This window comes from Vespula vulgaris, chromosome 9 (assembly GCF_905475345.1).
Source record: "Vespula vulgaris chromosome 9, iyVesVulg1.1, whole genome shotgun sequence".
In the NCBI taxonomy this organism is placed as follows: domain Eukaryota; kingdom Metazoa; phylum Arthropoda; class Insecta; order Hymenoptera; family Vespidae; genus Vespula; species Vespula vulgaris.
In genome coordinates, this window is record NC_066594.1 from 661,511 (window position 1) to 684,728 (window position 23,218).

The following is a 23,218-nucleotide window of genomic DNA, read 5'->3' on the forward strand; positions in this document are numbered from 1 at the left end:
AAGCCCCTTTGCGTGCATATATAAATAGTATTAAAAAGTTACGGAGGAAGTTGCCGTCGTTGTTTTCTCGCGAATACACGATATCACGTGAGTATGTGTGCGCGCACGTATGTGTATTCGCGTATGTGTGTATATCCACATACGTTAGTTATTATAACCAACATACGCGTTCTTTCATCTTTCTCCATCTCTATCGACGATCGAAACAACCTGAAATCATTAACCTTCCGAGTGGTGTTTCTTTGGTGGCCGCGTTATCGTAATAATCGAATACTCGGCAGCTCGCTTATCGAGGTACCAGCCGTCGATCGAATGAACTGGAAAGAGAAGATGAGGTAGAGATGGGGAAGAGAGGAAGAAGAAAAATGAAAGAATGTTCTGCTGCAAGGAGATCCCTGGTAATAGACCTTTTTAAATCGCCTTCTTTCGAGCATTGACTTAGCCTACTTTCGCAACTACGAAAGAAAAGAAAAAGAAAATATTTATATATAGGTAACTAAATAGAAAGAGTTTAGATACCGTCGAAAAGAACAACAAAAGGATCCAATAAAAAGAGGAAGAGAGTAACGAAGAAGAGAAGGTGCAAGAAAAGAAAGAAAAACGGAAAAGAAAAACAGAAAAAAGAATTCGATGCCAACTCGTAAACTCCAAACAGCTTCTTTATCTTTCTTTCTTTCTTTTTTTCTTTGCTTGTACGCGTGTCATTGAAATTTATAGATAAAGAGATCAATTGTCTCGAGACAGTCCCTTTCTCGGTATTAATATCATTCAATGCCGTTATCGCCACGCATGATGTAAAAAGAGACTGAGTCAGCGATAGCGCGAAGCGTGCGTGTCGATAACGATCGAAATGCGATCGAAAGAGGGGAAACAGACATACATACAGACAGACAGATAGACAGAGAGAGAGAGAGAGAGAGAGAGAGAGACCAATTTCATTGAATTCCTTTGTCGGGAACTTTTACGGTAAGGAATGTCGAAAGAGAATGGGGAAAATATCGGATCGAGTTGGGGAGTTAAGTTCTATTCTCGTTAGGTATTTTTTGATCTTACTTTCTTGCGAGAGATTCATGAGCAAATTTCGTTGCACCGTACAACAATTCCTTTATCTATCGATTTATAAACGAATTGGTGATAACGAATACACGAATTTCTTATATGGCAATAAATATTAAAAGGTTTAACATAATTATTGACTCTATTTCTTTGATTTTTGTTAATTCTTTTTTTTCTTATATATATATTGAATCGATTTGGGAAGTTGAGTTTTATTCTCGTTAGGTATTTTTTGATCTTACTTTCTTGCGAGAGATTCATGAGCAAATTTCGTTGCACCGTACAACAATTCCTTTATCTATCGATTTATAAACGAATTGGTGATAACGAATACACGAATTTCTTATATGGCAATAAATATTAAAAGGTTTAACATAATTATTGACTCTATTTCTTTGATTTTTGTTAATTCTTTTTTTTTCTTATATATATATTGAATCGATTTGGGAAGTTGAGTTTTATTCTCGTTAGGTATTTTTTGATCTTACTTTCTTGCGAGAGATTCATGAGCAAATTTCGTTGCACCGTACAACAATTCCTTTATCTATCGATTTATAAACGAATTGGTGATAACGAATACACGAATTTCTTATATGGCAATAAATATTAAAAGGTTTAACATAATTATTGACTCTATTTCTTTGATTTTTTATTTGTTAATTCTTTTTTTTTCTTTTACATAAATCTTTATATAATCTATAAAATAATAAAAAAATAAAAATAAATATGATAAATAAAATATATAAGTATATAATCTAATATATACATATATATACATATATATAAAGATCATTACTTCCTAATTATCTCGCATTCGTATAATACATCGATGAACCTTTATAACGATCGAATACTCTTGTATATTCAATCGATAAAATCGAATTAAAAATATTCTCGGCAACGAGGTCAATGATATTTCAAAGTTAAAAAAAAATATATATATCGTTATCTTGAAAACGATTAAGAAATAATATGCACGTTCAAGGAAATGAGATTTCTCATTAACGATTCCGGACGATCGTTAAATGAAATATACTATATTCATTTTCGTTCAGTGTACATATAGAATCAAACGTTTATACGTTTTACTTTTCGAATGAACACTACACAACAGGCAAATTCACCGAGCCCAAGATATTTTTCAGGTTGCTTTTCGAGAAAGCAACCTGAAAGTTCGATGAATCGAAACGACCAGGTGCTTGTACCTTCTTTTCTTGGATCATGCCGCATTCGAGAAGAAATCTTCGACAAAAGGTTCGTACGAATAAGAGAGAGAGAAAGAGAGATGGATAGAGAGACGGATAAAGAGAGAAAGAGAGAGAGAGAGAGAGAGAAAGAGAGAGACTGCTGCTATTCGCTAAACGAGTGTACCGTGCGATCGAGCGAGTTGCGAGTCACGGAAAAGAAACGCAAACAGGCCGACAAAAGGCAAGCGACCGTCTTGATGTTTGCCCGGAAGAGAGAAAGAGAGAGATACTGATGTCGTTTTTCGCACCTACACATTGCGTTTCTGCGGGACAGAATGTATGTGTGTTTGTGAAAAGAAGCAGAGTGATTCGTTAAATACCGTGAAATTCACGGTACGAATTTAATCCCTATACTACCCCGACTGTGACTACACCATTGATACTTTGTTAAAATTAAATCGTTCAGATGAAAAAGCTTTGACAAAAAAGAGAAAAAATTCTTTGGTAAACTTTCGCTCGGTTAATTCGATTCTCGGGAAATATTTCCAAATTTCAAACCCCTAATCTTATGGTAATTCCATTAGAGAGTTGGTATTAAGGTTTAGGTTTTTTTCTTCTTTTTCATTTTAAGTAATTTTCTTCTTTGAAGTGAAATAACATGGGAAATATTATAATATAATTAAGATAATTATTATAATTTATATATATATCATTTTTTATAATATATTATAAAAATTTATTACATATAATTATAGTTAATATTATTTATATTAATATAATTAATGTAATTAATATATTATTAATATATCGTTATTAATAAGTTAGTTTCTTTTTAAACACTGCCAGATAAAGCAGTTGCGTCTGGGTTGCGAAAGAAACTTTTGGGACAAACTAATAAATTTCTTTTGAAAAATATAATCATAAAAACATAACTATCATGTGTTTACTTAAAACATTGTTAAACGATCGCTTCAATTGTTATAATAAAAAAAGAAAAAGAAATGATTCTATTTAATATACCTGATTAATGTAGCCGATTCTATTTGTTTTTCTTTTCGTAGATCGGAACGTAAAGATTTGTAAAAAATTCTTCGAAGATTAAATTTAGAATAAATTTCTGACAAAGATATTGTCCTCGATCTTTCATTTGAAAAAAAAAAGAAAATAGAAAGAAAATAGAACAAAAAAAAAGAGAGAGAGAGAGAGAAAGAAAAAACGTACGTGAAATTAATCGTCGATGTCGAAAAGATTAATTCGAGGAAGTATACACAAAGCTAGAACGTAGAAAGTTAAACTTTTATCGGTCGCTTGGACCGACGGGCAGAAACGACGAGTATTACGATGCGCAAGATTTAATCTCGTTATACATACGAAAAGGTTGTTCCACTCGGGAACACCTGGCGTATTTTAAAACGGGTCGCGCGAAGCGCGTAGAGAAATGCTTGGCTCGTTTCTTCGTTCAATAGACGTCGTCGTTTTCGATACATTTTGAAATTTCATGGCAGCTGTAGTATGAGAGAAAGAGAGAGAGAGAGAGAGAGAGGGGCTGTCCGACGTCAAATGTTTATTCGTAGGATTTTTCTCTTGAGGTATCTTAGAGAAAACTAAGGAAAAGAAAAAGATAGAAAACGATAGGATAGGAAAGAGAAGAGAAGAGAAGAGAAGAGAAGAAAAGAGAAGGTTGCGTCTGAAGATGAAGATGTGAGTGAAATAGGGGGTGTAGATAGGGGGTTGGTAAAGGAAATCGATCGAAATTCCGAAGATGATAAGAAACAAAAAACAAGAACGATATTTGAAAGGCCACTCGAAAAATAGATCGAGCAGCTCCTAGCATCGAAGACTTTCCCATACTTTTCGAATAACTCGAACGAGAATATGAGAGAGAAGAATATACATGGGATAGAAGAGGACGCAAATATTAGAAAGGTAGCATCATCCTTTTGCTACTTCGTGTTTCCCCGAGGCCGAAGGCGAAGAACTAACGCAGAATTTTCATAAACGACGATGCTTTTGAACTTCGATCTTCAAGGAAACTTCGCTTTTCCTTATAGCAGACGACCACCCACTAGAATGCAAAACGTAACGCGTATAAGTACAAAAATGCATGATCAGAATAAGAGACTTTGCTCGAGCAAAATACTAACAATAAGTTGCATCGAACTCGAGAGCTGTAATCTTCTCTCCCACCCTTTATCTACGTAAAATAGCCACTATGTGGTTTTTCAATTTCGAAAGGGCGATTTCCAAAGAAAATCGATTCTCCAAGGAAATATCGAAAAAGAAGGAAACTTTGATTACGTGATCTCAGAATAGCAGAACGAATAGGAGAAGGGGTGAGAGAGAAAAGAAGGAGAGGAAATTGTTTAGCCATAATTAGAAAAAAGAGAGAGAGAGAGAGAACATATGAAAGAAAAAAAGAGAAAAAAGAAAGAAAACGTAGATATTGAATTTCAATCGGAAACGCTTTTTCCTCGTTTACCCTTTCTAAAGAAGGGAAAAAGGAAAGGATAATGATGATGATGAAAGTAACGTGAGGAAAAAAGAAGAGAGAAAAAAGAAAAGAAAAACAAGAAGAAAAAGATGTGACGAGCATAAACGAAGGTGAGATGGGAGAAAGAAAGAAGATGTCGAAAAGAAGCACGATAAAAAGGTACAATATTAATCGCAGGTGTCTCAGTACGGCAAAGCAGAGATTAACCTCGACCCGAATATCTTGTGATCCTCTCGACGAGATAACAGTTCGCGAAAGCTATGGTAAGAGAACGAGAAGGAAGCACTAGTTCTAACGGTTTGCTTCCCCTTTCCTTCTCTCTCTCTCTCTCTCTCTCTCGCTTTCTTTAGTCTTCTTTCCTTTCAAATGACTCGTCTGTTTCATCTCTCTCTCTCTTTCTCTGTCTTTCTCTTTTATCTCAATCCCACTTACCACTTACTTGCCTAGCTTATTTATCTATAATTCGAATGCTTACGCATCGATTAACGTTCGTATTAATCTACGATGACGTTCAGCGAACAAATCTCGCGGTTATAGAACCTGTTACGTTCTCTCTCTCTTTCTCTCTCTGTCGATGTAACTAAGTAAGTACGTAAGTAGTGTAAATACTGACACACATAAGTAAGTACTTACTCAGATATTGATGTGGTTGCTCGATATTCTTCTTCCCTTATCCCTATATATACATTTTCTTCTACTTATCCCTCTATTTTTCTATGTCTTCCTCGTTTTAATCTTTTTATTTTATATCGATTGCTAACGATTAGATAATACGGACAAACGGATCACTGTCGTTCTACTTTTCTTTTTTCTTTTCTTTTCCTTTCTTTCCTTCGCGAAAACTTACTGTGTGAGAAAGTATTATGTCCTTTTCAATCTAAATAGGTAACGATGCTATATAACAGTGAGTAAGTGAGAAGAGTAAGTGAATGAATAAGAGTGAGTAAGAGAGAAAAAGAGAGAAAGAGAGAGGGGAGAGAGAAAATCATTAGGGGCGCCTACTACGAAGAGGAAATCATTGATTCAAGCGTGTCGAAAGAAAGTCGAAAACTCTTTCGCTTGATAGGTATAACGCTAAAAGCGTCTCTCTCTCTCTCTCTCTCTCTCTCTTTCTCTTCTTCTTTCCTTCTCTTTCTCTTTCTCTCTCTCTTTCTGTTCCACGTCCATTCCCTCTTTCTTTCTTTCTTTCTTTCTCCTCCTTCTTCGTTCCTTTGATCGCGCACAAAAATGTCCCTTTGTCTCGAGCCACAATGTGAAAGAGAGAGAAAGAGAGAGAGAGAGAAAGAGAGAGAGAGAGAGAGAACGAACGAGTGAGCCTTCCTTTCGAGTGGGCCAGCCCAACCTGTACTTTACGGCTTTTTCGAATGAAATTGGCCGACGACGAGGCACGTTTCGTCGCCCTCTTCTCATCTTCTTCTCCTTTTTCCATGACGACGACGACGACGACGACGACGACGACGACGACGACGACGACGACGACGACGACGACGATGACGACCAATGACGACGACGATGACGACGAATCTGTGTCTCAAGAACGTGCCGATGTCCCTCAGGCACGAAGGAGACAAACCGACTGCCATGCAAAAACTTAGGCAATTTGTTTCGCCTCGCGCGCATTAAATCGTTTCGAGAGTATATGTATATAAAACAAAGAGGTAGGTTGGTTGGTTGGTTGGTTGGTTGGTTGGTTGGTTGGTTGGTAGGTAGATAGGTAGGTAGAGAAAAAAAGAAAGAAAAATAGAAAAAGAGAAAGAGAGAGAGAGAAATTTCTAATTTTTAAATTTGTCCTATAGTTACATATATGCAATACTACTCTGCACGTTTATTCTTCTCTTATTTCTCATGGCGGACTTTAATATTTTCCTTCAGCGAGGCAATTCGGTAGTTGCCGCCGCTTCGTAACTTCACACAAAAATTACTTTGACCGTCATTCCCTCGAGTTTTCCTACGAACGAATATATATACATACATACATGTGTGTGTGTGTGTGTGTGTGTGTAGGTACACGTACAAGTATATTTACATATATGGCTTTCGGAAACTCTCTGGAAACTCGATGCTCGATCAAAGTTTCCACGAAAGTAGTAACCTTTTCGCGTTACGCTCGATTTATGCCCATTCTAACCTAAATATCTTACGTAGCGAAGACCACGAAAATTTTCGACCTTTTTCTTACTCTCCCCTCCCATCTCCTTTAACCCTCGTTTCTTCTTCTTTTTTCTTTTTTTATTAAAGAAATAAAACGAAGGTCGAAATGGCGACCGCCGGATTGTACAATCTTCAAACTGTGAATAAAGGATCAAAGTTTAATCGAAAGGTCGATATCCCTACGATTATTTCTTTTTTTATTCTATATACGATGGAAAATAAACTGGCGCAATTTTTTCTTTTCTTTTCTTTTTCCTTTTTTTTTTTTTTGAAACGGACATCGTAATAAAATAAAATTCGTCTCTATTTTGAAGATATTCTTTCTTTCCCAACATCAAAAAACGAGAAAATTTTAAACAGCGACGAAATAAATACCGTCAAAACAGCTTTTTCCTTTTTCGATCTCGATCTAAACATTATTCATTTACATATTTATTTAAAAATATCGTTTACGACACGAAAAAAATTGAACAAACAATCTTAACGAAAATATAAAAATCGTGTTAGAAAGGCTTATGGTCGTCCGTGCGACAGGTTTGTTCGCGTGCGGTCGCTCGCATAGTCCGTTGCATTCTTCACGAATGCAACGAGAGAAAGGGGAGACGAGAGAAGGCGAATAAGGAGGATGAGGATAAGAAGAAGGAGGAAGGAGGAAGGAGGGGGAGGGGGAGGGAGGGGAAGGGAGGGGAGGGAAGAGAAGGAAGAAGAAGAAGAAGCAGACAGGGCGGAACACAATGGAGCGAAAACCGGAAAGAGGTACGCCCACTTCCCAAAAAAATGGACCCTCCAATGAAAAGGGAAAAAGGTCGGTGCGCGCGCGCGCGCTCGCGCACGTCGCGAACCGGGACACCGATCGCCGCGAAACGAAAGGTGCGCGCACTGCCATTGGCCAGATTCCCATGAAATTCGAGCAGCAAATAAGGCGAATCCTCTATTCACGAGCAAAGGCCTCGACAATGAGAAAAATAAAGCTGAAATCCGTCCTCGTAGTTGCTTTCGGTATTTACTGCACAAGCCGACCCCCATGCTCTCTGTCTCTCTGTCTGTCTGTCTGTCTGTCTGTCTATCTGTCTCTCTTTCTCTTGTTTTTTTTTTTCTTTCTATCGAGTATATACGTGTGTGTATGTGTTTGCGTGTTTGTGCGGACGAAATTGCGTGCGAATCAAATCCTACCAATTATCGCCATTGCCCTTGGTAATTCGTCGTGCCACCTTCGAATTTAAATTTCTATCCATGTAATTCAGTTCGAAATTAAATTTTGTAATATTCTCTTTTTCTTTCTATATGTATGTATATATATATGTGTGTGTATATAACTTTGGATGTTTGAATAAATAAACATGAGAAATGAATTTTTGGAAGTTCGTTATATAAAATATATAAATCAAAGTACAAGTATCATTACGCAATAGTGCGTATAATTAATATTTTATTTTCTGTCACGTTAAAATATATTATTATTATTATTATTGTTGTTGTTGTTGTTGTTGTTGTTGTCGTCGCCGTCATTGTTATTATACACATCTCGTAGCTTAAATTTATTCTTTCCTTTTTCATATAAAACTTTTGAGATCAGAACGGTTCCCTTCGTTTATATCAACGATGACGTGTTTGGCGATTTTGGGGTGAACACGAGGATCATTTTTCTGAGTCTTTTTATCTTCGTATTGTCGGGATAACGTACCGGATCGTTCAGGGGTTTTAACTCTCCTTAAACCTTTTATTTTTTTTTTACTCGACGAAAAGAGAAACGAGGACTATACAATCTGCCGATTAACTTTGTACTTCGCCGATGTATCGGACAAAATTGTCGTTACGAGGGGACTCAACGCGTGCCAATCGTTAAGTCCGAATTCTCTGACGACACGTGGACGAACAATGACTCGTCGTTTACCCTGTCGAAGAAATTCATGAGCGGAAAAAAAATAAAAAGAAAGGGAAAGAGAGAGAGAGAGAGAGAGAGAGAAATACTCTCGTCTACACATATCCACCCGTCGTTAATCGTACTTACGACACTAAATACTCAACGACGAGGGACGTTTCCATAAAAATGATTGCGATCTCCCTTTCTATCTTTTCTTACCTCTCTTTATCCAATAAATATATTTAAAGTCTCGTCGTTTTAACGAACGCTTTTCGAAATACGTTTCTCCATTTATTCTTGTGAAAAAAAAAGAAAGAAAAAAAGATTATGTGATTTTGAAACTTTCATAAATAAACTCTCACTTATTTTTGTGTTAAAATCGATTTACATTATGATAATATGCAACTATAAATATATATATATATAATGTGTGCCACTTTCATAATCAACGAAATAAATCGTGTCTGATTTTGCAACGACAAACCGAACTGGAGGATAATAAACGTTCAAATTTATATGTCCATATTAAATATAAAATCAAGAATTAAAATAAATCTACTACGATGGTCTGTCCAATAAAAAATAAAAGAGCAAAATCGAAAAATAAAAAACATGAGAAAGAAGTTATCGCTTATACGTAAATGATTTAAACGTAATTAACAAGTAATAATAATCACGTAATAATCTAACAGATGTTTCAATAAAACCGACGAATTTGTTACATCTTTCCGTGTGTATATTCATAGCTAAATATAGACGATGGCCTTACGATAAGTTTTTCTCCTGGAAAGTGCAAGAACGTTCGATAGATAAGTGGGTCGCGAGACCTTTCACCCCGGATTGTCGTTAAATCGAATAAAACCTTATCGATTAATTCTCTACTCACGCTCTTTTTTATCTTTAACAGTTACATTATCATTTCTAATCGATATCTCTGAGGATATTATTTTTTTTACTCTCTCTCTCTCTCTCTCTCTCTCTCTCTCTCTCTCTCTCTCTCTCTCTCTCTCTCTCTCTCTCTCTCTCTCTCTCTCTCTTTCCTTCTTTTTCTTTACAAAAGTTTTAGGTACAGGTGTACAGAGATCGTCGTCTCGATGCAGTTACCGATTATATCGATTGGCCTTCGTCCAGACCTAAAACGATTTAAAGAATTTCTATACCCGTGTAAGAGATTTCTCTCTCTTTCGTTTTTTTTCCGTCTTTCTTGCATTCGCACGAACGATGATACGCAAATTGAAATTCCTTCTTCCGGCGGGCACCGTACTAAAAAGGGGAAAAAAAAAGAAAGAAAAAAGAAAAAGAAAAAACTCTTTTCCTTCTAAAGATCCGTACATTTCCCTCCCTTCTCTCTTCCTCCCTCTCGTCTCTTCGCCCTTCGTCGAGGTATACGCGATATTTAGTCGGACAACACGCAAGAAATGAAACGAGTTAACCTTGCGAAACGAATGAAATTGAAGTTTCCTATTTCTTTTATATAAATTCCTCCTTGACTTACGCGAAAGAGAATCTCAATCTCACGGAACGATCTCTGCTAATAATTTTTCGGTTACAAGCTAATCATTCGACATAATTATCCTTTCTATCTTCTACTTACGTAACGCGATTCTGTTATTTTCGTTGGTTTCGAGATAAAAGACGATCATAAAATAGTCGAAATCATAGGATGTGTCTCATTAAAAGCCCAACGGTAAATCAAAGATTCTTATTTCCTGATGCGTAACGAAATCTTTATATTTTTCGACTATCAAAAAAGCGACGACGATCGACAACGACAACGACGACGACGACGACGACGACGACGATGACAATAATGATAATGATAATGATATATAAAAAAAATAAGATTAAAAAAAGAAAAGAAAAGAGTATCCGAAAATCGAATTTCGCGTCTCAGGAGGAACGCGATCTTATCGTCCTTGTGGAACGTTATCTCGACTGGTATCTCGTCGGGTCAAAACGTGACCTTGCCGGTAATATAATAATATGGCTGAACGCCGAGGACGAGTGGGACGTTAGCGTAAATGCGTGTAGGTGCGGAAAGCAGGTAACCCTAGATGCTAGATGGACCGTCGAGATTAGTACGGAAGAAGAAGCAGAAAGAGGACTCCGTCTTCTTCTTCCTTCTTCTTACGAAAGGGAGAGAGAAAGAGAGAGAGAGAGAGAAAGAGATGCGTTTCTGAGATTTGGAACGGTCGATAAAGCTGACCGATGAGCCTCGAATTTTGAGGCTCCCGGAAGAATTCCAGTTTTTTCTTTTTCTTCTTCTTTTTCTTCTTCTTCTTTTCGGCTGCAATCTTCCTTTCGAAATGCAATAAAATGAATTTCTTAAAGGGTTACTCTCTCTATTTTAAGTTTTACGCTTAATATATTTTTCTGTTTTTATTTTTATTTTACCCAAGTTTAATTTCAAATGAGTCTAGATATAAGAAAATTTATCGTTTTATTGTGCAGTTTGAAATTAAGAAGAAAGAAGTCGAATCGTAAATTCTTTAAGCCGAAAAAGTTCGAGTCGAAGGATAGTTATCCTAGCTTTCTTAGCGTGAATTATACTTTGAATAGCTAATAAATTAACATATATATATATAGAAAGAACTGGAATGCGAAGGAATTTCAACGGCAAGTTCGCGATGTAATCGGGAATCGGTCGAGTGTGTTCGAGGGTGTGCGAGATATTCGACGCTTGTGAGACTAGTATCGTAGGATATCTATAATACTTGGGACGCCTACGTCATAATACAATTAAATATAGTTAACAATTGATGTGATTGAAAAAAGTACTATACAATTTCACGTTTTCGATGTTTATCGATATTTTATTTATTAGAATAAAAATATCGAATACGTTTCTAAATTCTTTTATTAATATCTTAACATCGTTTATCTGAAAAATGTGTAAGTATCGGTAGTCGATATCCAAATACGATAATACAATATACCTTAGTAATAACAGCTGACTTATGATCGATGTATATAAATCTCCAAAATGTCAAGTTCGTTGAATGATAAAATACGTCCGATGTTATTTTATATTAAAATCATAGATAGAATGTAAACTATAGTACTTTGTAAAATTTTGATGAAAAGGAATAAAAATAAAATCCATCCTGTGTCCTCGTCGAAAATTTGAAACGAAGAAAGAATCAGAGTGAAGAAATATTCGAAGCGTGATACTTTTCGAGTGGCACGGTTCATCGCGTTCGACAACGATCCGTTCAAGTAAAAAACTTGTTCCGAGCGACGACGATGAGAATGACGAGAACAACGATGAGGACGACGATGAGGAAGACGATGAGGAAGACGATGAGAACGAAGAAGAGCGTCGTACGTATGACTATCATATAGATATAGATACAGATATGTGTGTGTGTGTGTGTGTGTAGAAATATATATACAGATACAGATATATATATATATAATACACGTATGTATATATGTATATGTATTGGATGGTATCAAAACTCTCTTTCTCGTATGTACTTCTTTTCTCTTTTCAGCTTGAGCATCGAAGTCGCCGGCCTTTGACACATAGGTACGCTTTGCAAGTACGAGAGAGAAGAGAGAGAGAAAGAGCATAATGCAGAATAAGAGGAGAAAAAGAGAAAGAGAGAGAGACATATAGGGGGGTTAAAGGTTTTTCCTCTCGGGAAAAACGAGGCCAGAGCGGTGGCTCTTCTACTGAAAGCTGAAATCCAATACTTTTACCATTTCCTACGCTTTTTCCTCGCTATAGTCCAAGCTTTGCCTAGCGAGTTTTCGAGAAACGCGTTAGCGAGAGACGCAAAAGTACGATAGCAGGCAGGTGGCTACGATGGTTTTATGACGTGCTACTCTGTAGTACTTGGTAATAGTACCTACTGGTAGTTATGGTGCCCCGTTGATGTTGCCTGCACTACTTTCACTATTTCCACTGGTCTCACCGAGGTTCTCGATCGTTTAAAAGCGGACTCGAGCCAAACGGAGACTACGTGAATCGCTTTGTAACACTTTCACGATGCAATTACCTAGCGAGTTTGCCAGGGACTTCGTCGTCTAGAATAATACCAGTAATCATAATTAATTGGTCGAATCCTCGGCACCGATCGCGAGATTGCCTCTCAGTAAACCTGTACCTAACGTTCTTAGGTACGAGTGAAAGAGAGAAAGAGAAAAAGATAGAAACAGAGAAGTACCATCTTTGCTCAGCCACGATCATTTTCGTCTAACGGTTCGACGATTATCAAGCAGATCCGAGAATCGGATAGTGGAGACGACAAACGTCTAAGATCCGCGTTCTCACGTCTCCAACAATCTTGAGTTTAGAGCCGTACAAACTCACGTGAGTTGGATCGACTCTCTCGTTAAAACGACGACCCTGACTACTTTTCGAAGAAGAAGAAGAAGAAGAAGAAGAAGTTAAGCAGAAGTTAAGGAGAAAGAGAACGGAGAGAAATATCCACGCCCCGAGGACAACCACCATACGACGGAGATTAACGCGTCGCGTGAGTTTTTCAATTCGCGTTCTTCTCAAGGTCCTCCACCTTACATCTTCTCAACAATACTTTACTCAACGAAAACTTTCAGGTCGTAGATGCGTATGCCATGTTACGTATTATATATTATATATGCGTGGAAAATTCATCCCCTCTAGGGACACCTACAAATCCTTCTTCTAATTCCATTTTCAACGTTAAATTACGATGAGAAACGCGAGAAAAGAGAATTACACAAGGTCTCCTGGGTATCCCGGACTTTTCGTCGTTATACTTTATTTCTATCTTGTTTTTCATTAATTAAGTATACATAGATATACACGTAATCACGTAAAGTACCTACCAACCTATATTTATATTATTTTATATTCGGTTAATTAACAAATAATTCCTGTCTGTCGTTCTAAGTAAACAGCGTTATATAGGAATATTTCTGTAACTGTTTGAGAAGTTTCGTACGTTTGATTTAAGATTGATTATATTCGAGGAGACAAAATTTTTGTATGATAAAAGAAAACGGTATTTATTTAGCGGCATTCAATGAGTCTATTTAATATTTTATTTGTTATTATTGTCGATATATTTGCAAGAATATGTCGTCGTATTTTCATAGTATCACAACTGCAAAATATTGCGAATTGCTCGATAACGTCGTACGTAGACGCGCACAAACATAGACGACGATAAAACACGAGTTATGCTTCGGTAAACATGCACACACGTACACGCTAGACATCCTCCCCTTTTCTACGCTCGTCTCAGAGAATCGCGTTTGTAAAGCGTGCAGAGCAAAGCTTCTCTCCGCAAATTCTTCGGGATCATAACGCTCTGTTACGTCACGATCGAGTGTCCCTTTGTAAGGGACATATCTTTGTGCGAGCATCCATTGAGAGCTACATAATCGAATCACACAGGGTCAATGAAAGATCAACGTACCACCCAACGTAACGTCCTTATGAACATCGATACGTTTTGATTTCTTTCCGAAAATGATATATATATATATATATATATATATATATATTTTAACGTTACTTGAGATATATTTATAAATAAATCACAAAATAATATATTTAATGATAGATCCTTCCGTAGCTTTATCTTTTGATTTTTGATTTTATTTTGATTTTGATTTATTTATTTTTTTTTTTTTTCTTTGAAAAACGTCGAAAAATGTTTACTATCAGATTTGCGAAGAAGAATATCAGCTGCATTATCGACGATTTGAAATTTATCGATCATCGAAAATACGATACGTATGTTATCTATTATTACAACGATAAAGAATTTTGAGAACAACGAGATCGTTCGCAATCATCATTTATTTACCATCGCTTAACATTCAAAGGAATCGTAATAAACGGATGGAATTATAGCAAAGAGGATATCTCCCATCTATGTTACTACGTTCTTACGGTTGAAAAAGCAAAAGGGTCGCACGATAAAAAATTAATGATATTCCCTGTCGTCTCTCTCTCTCTCTCTTTCTCTCTAGCCGCCAAGAAAACTAGCGTTTCGACGATTCCTTCACGTTCGGTAGAACGTGACGAGCTACGCAAACCGAACTTAAATAAACTCTGTGTAAACGACAAGAGCACGCTACCTGTGTGCCAACAGGTAGAAAAACGGGGGAGGGGTTGCTGCCTCTTCTCTCTTTTCTTTTTTTCTTTTTCTTTTTCTCTCTTTTTTCTTTTTCTTTTTTATTTTTTAACCGACCACCCGTCATAAAGTTAGCACTCTACCTGATCTAGCGGGTTTTCACCAAGTAGCACGATGATAACGATCGACCGTCGAACATAACTCGGCTTTTTTCATGACAAGAGCATACCATGTAAAAATTCATTTTCTTTTCCAATCTATCCTTTCGATCAAAAAAGAATATATATATATATAAAAAAGAAAAAAAGAAAGCAAAAGAACCATCGCGATTTAAGCCATCAATATCATCCTAAAAATCGGCTATCAAAAAGAATGAATATCACGTCGACGGAAGATGAAATTTGAAAAAATTGTAAGCAAACAAAAATACTACTAACAATCCGTCGATTATAAAACATCGTTTATAAGTTACTATCAGATTGTGATACCATCAATTGTGTCGTCTTTCTATCTCACTTCTTTTTTCTTCTTCTTTACTTCATTTCCTCCATTTTTTTTTCTCGAAGGGAAGTACTAGAAGAGTGACTAACTCGGGAAGGAATGTTTTACCTTCGAAACGATCGGATGAGTCATTATTAATCGCTGAACCGTAACCTTAAAAATCAACAGAATCGTACCACGTTAGGATTACTCGAAACAAGATTCTGCGAACTTGCTACACGGAAGTATTAAGATTCTTCTAATGCAATTTACAGTTATACCTCGTATAAGATATATACATATATATATATATACACACATGTACATATACATATATATATAAATATTAAAGTTGCCATCATTTTCGTACCATACGTTATCCACGAATTCACTGTATGCAGAATGATAATCCCTTAATAACAGTTCGAAATCGTAATCACCCGAAGAGCCCTTCTCAAAGTTGATCTTCGACGGTACTGTTACGTTTGTTCGAGAGAGAACGTACGAAGGTCTTCCGAGGATTACGCGCAAACTTCACGAACGAAGAAAATCCCGTTGTCGACATGGCCGCCTTGGTGTTTCTACCGACTATGCAACTACGATGACGACGACGACGACGACGACGACGACGACGACAAAGACAACGAGAACGACAACGACAACGACAACGACGACGAGGGGATATGATCCGTCATTGGGAGTGTTTGTCCGCGCAAAATATTTGCGCGAAGAGCCAAGCTCAAACACCAGCGGCTCATCTACGAACTCTCATTCCTTGTACTGGTATACGTGTACTACCTAGCGCACGCGCGCGCACACTAATCCTAGAACAAGATCCTAGAACGTTTTCCATCAGGAACACGACGTTCTCCTGTCTCTTCTCACCTTCGACTTTTCTTTTTCTTTTTCTTTTTTGTCTTTCTTTCTTTCTTTCTTTCTTTCCCCCCCCCCCCTCTTCTATATATCCTAATGTATACTTATATAAATATATATTTGAAATATTCTTCGTCCTTTAACTTCGTGGAGATTTGTTAAATGATATACGCGTATGTCATTGTTTTCTTCGTTGTATCGCTCGATATTAACGAGATAACGGACGGACAACACCTGTCACACGTTTGTTTAAAGGACGTATCTCCTTGCAAGGTCGACGAGGATCGAGGTCTAGGAATTTCGGTAAATACGATTTCTGGGATAACGTGTCCTAAGTCCTATAACAAAATTTACACCAACTAGAGATAACGCGAAAGGTAGTGAGTCTAAATCGCATCGATCGTTCTTCCTTGTTTTGTTACGAATGAATTTTACAACCATCAACGACGTCTATTTTTCTCTCGTTGCTTGATAAATTCTGACTTTTAACCTAGAACGAACGCGAATGAAAAAAAAAAGAAAAAAGAAAGAAAAGAGACAGAGAGAAGGAGAAAAAAAAATTGTTCGTTTTGCAAAGTGGCTTCAATCGTACTACCAATTTACTAATTGTAAGTATGCGAATATTTTCAAGAGTTATAGATGCACGAACGCATGCACGCCGCACGTAACGCACTCATGCACGCATATAACGCACGCACGCGAATATCGACCCAATCGTATTTCGTAGAAACGGGAAAATAGTGGTACCGGGAAAATTTATTTCCTCCATCGAATCGAGAGCCTGTAATTCCCGCGCAAAATAAATTTTGCCCGTACGAGGCAAGACAAAACTGATTTTTGTCGACGGCAGGGAATCCGAAATATGGACCGCGTTTTAATGGAAGAGCGCGCTCCTCTCTCCGCTCTGAATCGCTCTCATATTCGTCCTGTATAACGCTGATGCGAGTACATTTCGCATTTTTCGCGAGGCAATTCTCGTGAAAGAAATTTCAAAGAAAAATCATCTCGTAAATATGAAACACTTGTAAACTTTAATAATAGTTAACTTGAAAAACGTCCGTTTACAAAACCGTATCGAAAAAACAAAATAAATAGAAAGAAGAAAAATGAAAAAAGAAAAAGGAAAGAAAGAAAGAAAGAGTAGAATCAAGTCTCGTGTCACAAAAAAAGAATTTTATTTAATTAAAAGAACGAATAGTTACGTATTTATGATACTATATTATTTCTTGTAAGATATATTGTTTGTCTTCTTTTTTCCTTTTAAGGACGAACGAATAGATTCGCAAAAATTAATTAAACATTGACGTTCGTGATATTGAGAAAAAAAGTGGACCTTCTTCCGTTTAACGTTTCGTGACATCGACGGAACGATTTGTTCACGATCGGGCGTGACGTCAACGACGATGCCAGGCATCGTCTTGACAGTGACCGATCGACCGTTTAAGTTAGAGAAATGCCATATGTTTTCGGCGAGTATCGTGTCACTAGACTAGTAACGAAAAAAAAAAAAAGAACGCGTTTTGAATTGACGAAAATAAAGGGAGGTAGAAAGAAAAGAAAAGAAAAAAAAAAGAAAAGTCGACGAATAAATAAATTAAATAAAAAAAGAAATTCTTTCCCATATTTTTTATACTGCATATACGTATTTCCGGAGATATATGTAATATAAAAAAATGTTTGATCATAGATAATATCTAAAAACAAAAACTTCTTCGTTGTTTGAATATTTATATACATAAATATATATAGACTTATATTTATTTGATATAACTCGTAAAAACATTCTTCAAAATGGATACTATATGGAGGAGAGAAAAAAATAGAAGCAAAATATAAAAAAAAGAGAGAGAGAGAGAGAGAGAAACAAACAAACAAATATTCATGATATCATTCTTTTACTGGAACATTGGTAAATTTATTGGAAGAATGTCCAGACGAGAAGAATGAAAAAAAAATTCTATATATTTTTACAATGTTTCTCGATGCGATATCCGAATAGGAATACAACTATACGTTATAAACGAAAAGGGTTGGAGAGATTCCCCATTGAATCGGCTAATTACGATACAGCAATACAGAGAATCACTCTCGTCAAACCGAAACGATGAGAAACGCGTGTCCATTGATCGGTCGACTCGAACAAAACTCTGCGTTCATCGCGATTCCTAGGGTTATCGAAGTGTTGCTCTTTGCTTATCAATCAAAAGCGAATTTCTAATGTATACGCATGTGTGTGTGTGTGCGTGTGTAAAATATCTAAATGAAAATATTTACATTAACGAAAAAAAATGAATGCATTATCGATAAAATATAACAATCGAATATAATCGAATTTTTTGATACTCGATTGTCTTTAAACTTTCTATTAATAGAAATAAAAATTAAAAAAAAGAAAAAAAAGAAGAAAAGGAAAATTAAGCAACAACAAAAAAATAAAAAAATGAAATATGAAGATAACGATACATTTGAATTATTTCTAATATTTCAATACAACGATCGAGTTATAAAATAACGTTATAATCACTTGACATATGTCATACCATATGTTTTAAAATCTCGTTAATCGAGATTACACGGTGTAATATCGATAAAAAAATATTGAATGATTGGAACTTTCTTTTTTAATAAAGTTTCGATCAATCTGAATCAATGTTGTCTTTGATTATCAATATCTGTTATTTATTCGTATAATTAACAAGTATGGGCGCGCATGCGCATGTGTGTATATATGTGTGATAAAATTTGGTTGGAATTATCCTGAAATATTTTCTAAATATATCGACGTACGAACGTATAAAAGTCATCGATGATACAATCATTGGGAGATCGTTTCTCGATAACAAATCGCTATTTCACCCTATTCTGCTATATATAAATATGTACGTACGTACATACATACATACATACATACATACATACATACATACATACATACATACATACATACATATATACATATGTACATATATATATGTGTGTGTATGTATATATGTACAGCGTATGATACTGACACGTCGTAACTTTGTCGTCGAGGATCTATCAAACTCTGACAATATGATTCGAGTGTATCGTAAATCCTTCGATATATAGCATAAATTGCGAATTGAAGCAGAGATATCACTATGGTTCGTCGATTTTAGGTGTTTCTCGCGTATCATGTAGATGTATTATATATAACTTTACGAGCTGCGAGATATTATCTGAACGTAAATGATGCAATTTAGTTAATTCCTATGGGGACTTTTAAAAGAACAGAAGATCATTATATTGTATTATGATATATATTAGATAACCGAGGCGATAGATTTCAAAGAATATAACGTTGGTTAGTTTTAAAAAGTCATTTTAGATTTTGTAAAAAGAAACAAAAAAAAAAGAAAAAAAAATGTAAAGGCTTAGAGAGATTTATGTTACTATTTTTTTCGTGAGAAAAAAATCGTTTGCTGTCTTCTTTGTACATTTACTTTTCCCATCGATGAATAAACGAAACGTTTGAAAAAATTTCGCTATTGGAAAGAATTATTTTTTTAACGAAGAGTCAAATTTTAATAGACGAGATCGAACCATTCTCTCTACGCATGATATATACATATATATATATTTATATATATACACACACGTATTGTAAATGTAATACCTGCGAAAATAATAGTGATCTGTACGTATCGAATTTAAATACGTATATAATTTAAATATTGCAAAACAACTGTTGAACAATCAATATTGAATTCTTCTTCAATCTCTCAATTTATTTTACATCCAATAATAAACTTTAAATCATTATTTCCATTATAACTCAAGGACATCAGCGACTCTCCAGATCTTCAAAGAATTCGTTAACATCGCCAAATTTTAAAAATCAATATTTGATTCGAACAACTATATTTTCGTTAATTATATCTTGGTCAAAAATATGCTTGATAATTGGAGTAATTTCTGTTGCTACTCCTGTTACTTTAAACTCTTACGAATGTGTTCTTTTTCCTTCACCTCATGATTAATTTAAGGGCTTCGATTCTACAATACTAAACGATGAAAACGATGATACAGGGAATATATCAGTCGTGCCAATTTCATCGTTAACAATGCTCTATATTATATAACCATAACCTAATAAAAAGTAACTAAAACCGCTGCCAAATTTAAAATTATAAAAACCGCATTTTTCTACCGATCTTATACATACATACATACATACATACATATATATGCACACGCAGAGATAGGAGTTACGAATTCGACTAACATAAGTCCCTTAACCGGGAGAACTAAAGCGAGGAACTAAACCGGTTTTTCCCTAGAGCGTACTCATAAGAGGGGGATTAATTTCGCGTTCGGTCGGTAAGAAGTACGCTGGAAAGAAAGAAAGAAAGAAAGAAAGAAAGAGAGAGAGAGAGAGAGAGAGAGAGAGAGATAAAAGAAGAGAAAGAAACGATTACAATTTTCGCATGGTTACGATGACAGTCAAGAAAACACGAGTTTACTGACACTAAATATCTTCTCTGAAAGCAGATTCGTATTTTTCTTCGAAGTAATAAAGAACAGAAAAAGAAAGGAATAATAATAACAATAGTAATAATAATAATAAAAATAAAATAAAAAAACTAGACTAGAAACAAGAAGAAATAACGAACGATAAAGAAATGACGACGAAGATGAAAGTGGATTAAAAAAAAAAAGTTCGTTAGAAAATAATAATAATAATAATAATAATAAATACACACACTCACGCAGAAAAAAAAACACACACACAGACATACATAGATACATACGCGCGCGTGTTATCGATCGTAGAAAAATGAAAAAATTAACTCACCTGTAAGAAAGACTCGAGGAGAGATGGCTTCTTGCGTTCGCTCGTCTAGATCCCGAAGGTTAGCGGGACGGATGATATTCCTCGTTTTGTCTGGTGGGTTTGTCAGTAGGAGAAGTAAGAAAAGAGGTAAGAACGAGACAGAGAATCAGATACAGAAAGAAAGAAAGAAAGAAAAAAAAGAAAAACCAAACAAAATCAAACAAACCAAAATAAAATTACATTAAATTGAAAAAAAAAAGGGAAGAGAGAGAAGAAAGAGGGAAGAAAAATAAGAAGGAAAAAAAAGTAGCGAGCGAAGGGACGAGGACGAAGACAAGGATGAAGACGAGGATGAGGATGAGGATGAAGACGAGGACGAGGATGATGAGAATAAGGATGAGGATGAGGATGAGGATGAGGAGGAAGAAGAGGAGGAGGAAAGAAAGAGGGGGTTTGGCTTAGTCGTGTCTACGGTGAGTTCGAAGGAACGGACGTACGAAACGTACGACGAAGCAAAGTCGTTTTCTCGGGCTCTGCCGCGAGGACAGGCGGTCGGGTTCGCGATTCGCGGAATGCCGCCCGAGCCGGCTGGCTCCGACGGGGCGCGCGGCCCGTGGAGAGGAGAAGAGGAGATGAGAGGAAAGGAGAGGAGAGGAGAGGAGAGAAGAGGAAAAAGAAAAGAGAAAGAGAGAGAGAGAGAGAGAGAGAGAGAAGAGTAGAACGAAGAGGAGGAGGAGGAGGAGGAGGTAGGTGCAGGAGGACGCGGGATGTGGTGGCGCGCGGAGAGCGAAAGGACGAGTCGAGGAGAAAGGTTTCTCTCCGTCTTCTTCTTCTTCTTCTTCTTCTTCCTTCTCTTCTTCTTCTTCTTCTTCTTCTTCTTCTTCTTCTTCTTCTTCTTCTTCTTCTTCTACTACTACTACTACTACTTCTTCTTCTTCTTCTTTTTCTTTTTCTTTGCACTCGCTAAGGATTTGGAAAAAACGCGACGAGTTCAAAGAGAGAACGCGGCACTACGTTGAAACAACAACGGTAATGACGATGACGATGACGATGAGGACGATGACAACGAGCCACGAGATTGCTTTGTAGCGATGCTGTTGTACGGAAAAGCGCTCTTGCGGACGAAGCCGAGCGCCATTTTAACTCGCGGCACTCGCGGTTAACGCGAGAGAAATGGGGGGGAGGGAGAGCGAGGAGGTGGGCGACAGGAGCAGTGTGGAGTCTGAGGGTGAAGAAGAAGAAGGAGGAGGTAGAGATAGAGGTAGATAGAGATAGAAAGGTGGACACGCGCGTGAGATCGGCACCCTTCTAAAATCGCGCACTTGGATCTTCACCTTCGTTCACTTTCACACTTGGTCGTCACGGTTTCACCCGAAAAGGACGCTTACAGAATAAACCGTCGTGATCCGACGACAAACTTCTTCGTTCTTCGATTCTTCGTTTTCTCCTTTCTATTACACCTCTTATTATACTTTCCTCTCTCTCTCTCTCTCTCTCTCTACATACATATATATATACATACATACATACATACATACATATATATATATATATATATATGTATGAAGAAACGACCTTCTTCGGCACGATACTCGACTCGTTTCTTCGCGAATTAAATCGTTGTCTATATACTTATTTCTTTTCTTTCTTTCTCTTCCGTGTCGTCTCTATGTTTTGACTTGTACTCTGGATTCCCCCCCTCTTTCTTTCTCTCTGTGCATTTAACGAGAATAATAACTCGATGGTGGTAGGTAGTTCGAGAGAGTCGCAAACAGTCTATATGTGTATATGTATATGTACGTGTGTGTATATATATATATGTCCCTATGCATATATCTATATATATATATAAAATACGTTCTCTGCGCGATCACCGAGAGACACGTCCGTCGTGCGCAGCGAGAGGACACGAACTGAAGCGCCGAGTAAACCCGAACCGAGACGAACTCGTGCGACAGCGACGGTGGTAGCGGCGGCCGACGGCGGCGACGGCGGAACCGAACGAACGAACGCACCACCAGCCGAATGTAGCACCGAAGCAATGTAGCGCCGAACGAAGAGGTCGCCCGGCTGCTATCCGCCGTACCGCTATTCGGCCATCTTACGCTAGCGCCGCCACCCGGGCTGCACCCTCTCTTCCCACTCGTCCACCATTTTCCTATAGCTGTCTCTCTCTTTCCCTCTGTCTATCTCTTTCTCTATCTCTTTCTCTCTTTCTTTCTCTTTCTCGCTCTCTCTCTCTCTCTCTCTCTC

At 36.8% G+C, this 23,218-nt stretch overlaps 1 protein-coding gene across 11 annotated transcripts in view; it reads right to left on the reverse strand.

Annotated features, from left to right (window-relative positions):
- LOC127066064 (ephrin type-B receptor 1-B) overlaps nt 1-22,983 on the reverse strand; it is a 157,473-nt gene extending 134,490 nt beyond the window's left edge. For 5 of the 11 annotated variants that reach the window (XM_050999314.1, XM_050999310.1, XM_050999311.1 and 2 more), the window contains exon 1: nt 20,987-22,981. The gene's annotated coding sequence lies outside the window, so the exon portion shown is untranslated. Of the gene's footprint in view, nt 1-20,986 lie in introns of all 11 variants that reach the window. The other 6 variants (XM_050999318.1, XM_050999317.1, XM_050999315.1 and 3 more) reach the window with 3 other exon arrangements.
- Nucleotides 22,984-23,218: the final 235 nt, after the last annotated feature.